We start from the raw sequence: 7,218 nt of genomic DNA, 5'->3' as shown, positions 1-7,218 counted from the left end.
AGCAGGGGATGAACTCTGGACCTGGTGCTTGCAAGGCAGTAGGCAGAACCACTGAGCTAAATCCCTGCCCTACATGTAACCTTTTGCCTCTGTAGTGTCAAAATTGTATCAAAAGTGTGGCTCATCTACCTACCAGGGCAGGTTTCACTGTTCCTCACAGTCCCAAAATAATCCCAGAGGAAGAGGGCTCAATAACCAGGTCTATGTGGATGAAAATATTGGCAACATTTGTACCTATTCCATTCTAGAGTGCTGGGTTTCCAAACATGAAAGTCTCATCTCCTATTTGTACTACCTGTGATAAATTAAATCTGTAATAATAAATAAGTCTTCAAACATCAGTGGCGTAGTTCACATGAACAAAAGTGGCTTTCTTGCTCAAAGAAATTCTGTTGTGTGTCGTCTGAGTTGTTCTTCATGTCTAATAGACCAAGTGCTGAAAAACTCCACCAATTATACTATGTGGAAAACATGACTTCCCCATGTAACATGGGAAAAGCTGAAAGATCCCACACTGAATCTGAGTGCTTCACTTGGAATTCACAACCTTCCTATCCAAAACTAACTCTCCAGAGATAAACAGGTGCTGCCCGTGACTGACTAGCAGAGGAGGCTGATCCTCTAGATCTCCATAACAAGAAGAGAAAAGAATAACCATAAATAGTAGATGACCTACCACATCATTGGAGCAGGCTATCTCCATTTCTGACACCACCAGCCCCGCACTTTTCACACCCTTGGGAACCTTGAATTGCTTCATAATCTATTTTCCTTTCTTTTGTTTAAGATGGAGTCTTGCTGTTGATCAGGCTAGACTTGATTTCTGGTTATAGAAATAGGGAAGTACAAAAAGAACAGGTCCTACGTTTTTTGTTGTTGTTGTTGTTGTTGTTGTTGTTGTTTTTCCAGCTGCTGTTATGGCTTGCATCTAAGTTGTCCTCTAATCTAATTATCCTTTCCAAAGTAAGGCTTTTGGAAGGTGACTGGATCAGGGAAGTCCTGAGATCATCAGTGGGTTTACTTCTGATGAGCGCAAAGCTGCATGTGCTTTGAAGTGGTAGGAGGCTGGAGGGGTCAGTTGGGTAGCAAGTTACATGAAATGGATTCTCTTGTCCTCGGCCCCTTCTCTCCCTGGCTGTCTTACTTTCTCATTTTCTTTCTGGTTGCCATGGTTTGAGCATCTTTCCTTTACCATGCCATTCTACCATGATCTCTATGCTCCCCTTGGAGCCAGCCAACCATCCCCTGAAACTGGAATCAAAATAAACTTTTCTTCCTTTGCGTTGCATATATCAGGTAATGTGGTCCAGCAGTAGACAGCTGATCATTACAAGGACATGAACTTCATCAAAGCATTGATCCCTTAATGTACTCATAGCTAAGTGGGCTGACAGAAGGTGGAGCCTTCCTGGAGGCATAACCTTGAAAGGCAAATATTGTCCCTGACTCTTTTCCTCTTTCTCTGCTTCTAGGCCACCACAAGTGAATGGCTTTCCTTTATCATAGCTTTTCTCCCTCAGCCTAGGTGTAAAGTAACTGAGTCAGCCGATCACGTCTAGAATCACTGAAACTAAGCCAAAATGAATCTCTTGTTGGGTATGAGGCTCAGCAGCACAAGGCCTGCCTGGCAGGTGGGAGGTTCTGAATTCCATGCCTGGTGCCAAATAAATAATTAAATAAATAAACTCCTTCACATTGTTTTTATTAAATGTTTTATCACAGTGACACAAAGCTGACACATAGTTAATCTTAGTCCTCTACACTAAGTGTGAATTTTAGGATTGTCTTATCAACCTTAGATAAAGTGGTAGCTGAGATTGTTATAAGAATTATGTTTTGGCTGTAAATCAATAATCTTAAATTTATTGTCTCCCGATTAATTTCTTTCAGCAACTTTTCATGGTTGTGTTGATTTTCTATTGCTGCTCTAATATCCTGCTATGCATTTAGTGCAATTAATGGCTTATTGTTACGGACTGTTGAGATTAAGGGTGTGTAATTACTAATTTAGTCCAATGACTGGTTTAGCATAGTTCTGGGTGTGGATAATGGGAAGACCCACACTGGGTTTGAGTGCCATCTACCCTAAGCAGCTTCAGCCCAAATAGAATAGAAGAGACAGGAAGAGGGCTGCTGCCTCTGCTTGTAGCTTGCTGCTTCTTTACTATTTTGCCATTTTGCTGCCCTCTACCATGCCACCCTGCCTTGGAGCCAGTCAACAGTGAACTCAAACCTGTATATACTGAGAGCCAAATAAACCTTTCCTTTAATTTTGTGTGTCAAGTATTTAGTCTGAGCCGCAAAAAAATGTAACTAAGACACTTAACAATACTTTTTTTTTGTAGTACCAAGGATTGAACCCCAGGCTTTTGCACTGAGCTGTACCCATCCCTTTTTTATTATCCTATGGAAACAGGGTATCAGTAAATCACTAAAATACTCAGTCTGGGCTCTAAATTGCAATCCTGTGGCTTGACTTACCAGACCGCTGTGATTACAAGTATGAGCCACCACGCACAGCTAAAACAACAACTTTATAAAACTATCTTACAATTCTGCTTTTTATTTTATTGTTGTCATTTTATTATTTTCAGTCAGAAATCTGACTCTCCTCTCACTGAGCTAGCATTAGAGTGCCAGGAGGAGGACTGTGCTCCCGCCTGCACGGTCTCAGAGAGAAGCTGGGTCCTGCCTTGTTCGATTTGTAGAAGCTGCCGACATTCCTTGGCTCATGTTCTCTTTCCATCTTCAAAGCCTACAAAATTGGGCTGAGTCCTCCTCCCTTTTCTTACTACTACCTCAACTTTTTTTTCTTATAACCACTGCTGAGAAAATTTGTGAATCATCGGGCTGACTCAGCTAATATAGAATCATCCTCCCAAATTCTGTTCAGCTAATTAGCAGCCTTATTTTCCCTTTAACATGAATTATACCAGTATCAGACATTCGGGGATTGTGGGGTCATCTTTAAGAGACATTGTATTGCTTGCTTTAATGCTTGTCATGAAATGCTTTGTTAAATTTTCCCTAAATATAGTATTTAATTCCAGAATATTACTAAATTTCTAGTAATATTTTAGTGAAATCGCAATTTTCCCTATAAAAGGTTTATACCACCTGAAAGCGTAGACTCTTTAATTACAAATATGGGTGTCATTTTTTTTTTTTACTTAATGTGCTTGGCTGGAAACTTCAGTACAATATCGAATAGTAGTGACAAGTGAATTAATCCTTGTGTCCTTGATTCTTAAATACGATTTTGGATGTGGGACTTTTGATAAATTGCTTTTATACATAGTTTGTCTATATTACCAACAGTGCTGAGTGGTGTGAATTGTTCCACTATTTAATCAAGGTAATGGAGGGGCCTTTTTAGGGGGAGCCTCTTGAGTGTCTGCAGATGCTCAGACCTCAGGGAGGATCTTTGTAGCTATTTACCTGGCTCTTTCTGTTTATCTACAATGACTGTACCGATTCTTTTCTTGCTATGACAACTTGCAGCTATCAACCCCCTCCAAGTTGCTAATCACTAAGGTAGTCATTGTCTTGTTCATGCCACAGGTGTGATCTTCCATGGTTTCCGATAAAGTCAGGCTTCAGCCTCCTAACATCTTGATACAAATTTACTCTACTAAAACCTTAGGGTAAGAAGTCTGGAGTCATGGTGATAGCAGTGCTGAATGCCTCCTGGAGATTTAAGAGAAAATCTCTTTCCTTATTTTTCAAATTTTAGACGCTGCTACCATTTCTTGGCTTGGGGACCTTCTCAAATTACTCCAGCTCATGCTACCATTACCACTTCTATTTGTCCTTCTGACCCTCATGTGTTAATGTATCTCACGAGGTCACTTTTGATGACAACAGGCACACTCACATAATCCAGAATACCATTTCTACCTCAACATACTTACTTTGATTAAATATGAAAAAAATTATTTTGCCATGTTAAGTAGCATGTTTACAGGTTATTTGGGGTAAAATTATTTAGTCTTACCTGGGGAGGTTTGTGTCCTTAAGGCATGCTTTTCCCCATCGACAGAATCTGTCTGTGATTAGACCACATGTGATCCACTTCCAATGAAGAAGAAACTTTGCATAAGAGGGATGGTAGATCCCCAATTCTATCAGCCCCTTCTGATATGAAATCTCTGCCCTGAAATCAAACTGGCGCAGGGAGGTCTTCCAAGACCCACCATTTTTACATTGTTTCTCCTGTAGAAGATCCATCACCCTACCAGTGAGGCAACAGTTCCTCAACTGTGTTGTAGAATATTAGAAGCTATTCCTCCTCTCCAACCTCACTCCTGTACACATTAACCACCATCTCTCCACACAGCACATAAACTCTTCCCAGGCTGGGGTAACCATTAATTTATTCTCTACTTACTTTAAGATTAATATCTTAGTTTCCATGTAGAATTGAGAATATCTCTATTTGTTTTTCATTTAATATTTATTTCACTTCGTATGTCTTCCAGTTCAATCCATGTGGCCACAGATGACACAGTTCCATTTTTAATCACAGAATAATATGATATATGATATATATATATATATATACACACACATTTTCTTTATTTATCCATTCATTTATCATGAAGAGTTATGTTGATTCCATATCTTATTTATTACAAATAGTGGTTCAATAAACATTCAAGCAGAGGAGAGTTAGTTTTTTGATATACTGATTTTTATTTCCTTTGGATATAAACTCAGTAGTAGTATGGCTGTATCATATGACAATTTTAGTTCTATTTGATGTGGAACCCATATACGGTTTTCCATACAGACTGTACAAATTTACAGACCCACCAACAGTGCATAAGTGTTCCCTGTCTCTGTAGTCTTGCTAACATTTTATCTTTTTGATAACACCCATTCTAGCAAATATGTATGATATGAAATCTCATTGCAGTTATGATTTGCACTTTCCTGATGATTAGTGAAGTTGAGCATTTTTTAATAAACATATTGGTCTTTTCTACATTTTCTCTTGAGAAATATTCATTCAGGTCACTTGACCATTTTAAAATCAGATCATTTTTATTAGCAGTAGTATTTTTTATCAGATAGACTTCCTTATATATGGTGGATATTAATCCTTGTCAGATGAATAGTTCACTACTGCTTTCTTCCATTGTTAGGTTGACTCTTTGCTCTTTTCATTGCTGTGTGTTTGCAAACGTCTTTTAATTTGACCTATCCCATTTATAAATGTTTGTTCATTTTGCTTATACTTTAAAGGTCATATCCAAAATTATATTTCCAGATCAATGGCTTGAAGCATTTACTCTATATTTTTGTCTGGACATTTCATAGTTTTGGGGTTTATATTTAAGTCTGATCATTTTGAGTCAACATTACTATATAGTGAGAGATAGGACTCTAGTCTATTTATTTAGTATATAGAATTCTAATTGCCCCACAACAGTTAATTAAAGTGAATATTATTTATATTTTATAGATACATAAGTTGAACTATCATGTAATGAATCTTCTCAAGGTCTCCAGAATAATGGTAGCTCAGGGACTGAAACTCAAGCATTTTTACTTTAAATATTTCACTATTCTTCCATTCTATCCATAGCAAGAAATACACAAAAATGACCTACTGGAAAATTAAGAAAGAGGGATGAAGTAACTTTGATTATAAAGGAAGAGCTGATTGCTTCTCGGCCTTTTGGCTAAGATGAAGTTTAGTATTTGTTCTTATCAGTTTTACAAAGAAGAGCTGAAATTTATCAGAGGAAGACTGAAGAGATCACTAGGTATGAAGGTTAGTGCATGGGGCAGAGTTAGTTCTTAGATTTTTGTTATGGCTGTGTACAGACGTGCCCCCAAAGCCTCATGTTGTCTCAGGTGGGGCTTTTCAGAGGAGGCTGGATCTATGGTGTGATTCATGATATGATGCTAGGATTAAGGATGCCCCTCCCTGGATGTGAGTGCTACCTTTTTAAGGGTAAGTAGCCTGGATAGATTATAAGAGACAGAAAACGAGTCACTGTTGGTCATTTGCTGCTTCTTTGCTACATCACTGCTGGCTGCCTTCTGCCTGCCATGAACTGTTTCTCCTTTACAATGATACTCTGCTATGCTACCCTACCTTGGAACCAGATAACTATAATTGAAATCTTAAATTGTGAGCTAAAATAAACCCTTCCTTCTTTAAACTGGGGTATCAAATATTTTTTTCTCAGCAATGAGGAAAGTAACTAAGACAATTTCTGTAATCATAGAAATGTAGAGTCTTTTAAGAATATTATTATCTAAATGGGAATTTAGCTCACTGGTTCCACTGCCTGCCTTCCAAGCTCAAGGACCTGAGTTCAATCCCTGGTACAAAAAAAAATTATTATCTAATATTCAAATTTAACATTATCTTTTTTTATTGAGGTACAAAAACTTTCCATTAACACAAACGTTCAGTAAAAGTCTGCTTTATGTTTCTAGCATTTTGAAGAAAATTCATAGACAAAAGAACCACTGTCTTCTTGAGTCAACAAAGATGGAGATTCAGGGCACATAAAATCCAGAGCTTAGCAGGAACACAGAGTGGGAATAGAGGCCAATAAGAAGACACCATGTTGGAAGTCTGCAAGAACTGAAGGTAGACTACCACATTTTTTTTGCACTATCAGAGGTGGGTTGCTGTTGTATTTGTTATAAGTCACAGTGCTATACTTGCTGAGAGCTTAGAAATACATAGGGAATAATCATTTGAGTGACATGAATTCTGCATCCTTAGTCTTGGAGTTATGTGACTTCTGGGTCTCAGGCAATATGTTGGGACATTATATACACACTTTTAAATTTTTTTCTTTTATCTTTCCACTTAAATAAGTTGCTCCACTTAACTAACTAGCAGGAGATAAAGAAAGATAGATGATAGATGATAGATAGATAGATAGATAGATAGATAGATAGATAGATAGATATTTTAGTGAACAAAGTACATTGGTAGCAATTTGTTTATAAATATAAAATGTCCCTTGTTATGATCAATCCTGGTGGTGAATCTGACTTGACTGAGAGACACCTAGAACACTTGTAGGTGTGTCCCTGAGGATGTTTCCACAAATGATTGGCACATGTATCAGAGAACTGAAGGAAAAGATCTACCCTGAATGTGGTACATTGTCCAGTTGTACAGGGGCTCAGGTGGGACAAAAAGTAGGCAAATGAAGGGCTAAACTGGTGCATGGCTATAAGTTCAATCCT

The 7,218-nt window shown here is 38.0% G+C and overlaps 1 pseudogene; it reads left to right on the top strand.

Annotated features, from left to right (window-relative positions):
* The first annotated feature begins 5,664 nt into the window (after positions 1-5,664).
* LOC117285077 lies at positions 5,665-5,767 on the top strand (annotated as a pseudogene).
* The last annotated feature ends 1,451 nt before the right edge of the window (positions 5,768-7,218 follow it).

This window comes from Fukomys damarensis, unplaced genomic scaffold (genome assembly GCF_012274545.1).
Source record: "Fukomys damarensis isolate Sample0158 unplaced genomic scaffold, DMR_v1.0_HiC HiC_scaffold_5, whole genome shotgun sequence".
Taxonomy (NCBI): Eukaryota; Metazoa; Chordata; class Mammalia; order Rodentia; family Bathyergidae; genus Fukomys; species Fukomys damarensis.
This window is presented reverse-complemented; position numbering and strand designations above follow the sequence as displayed.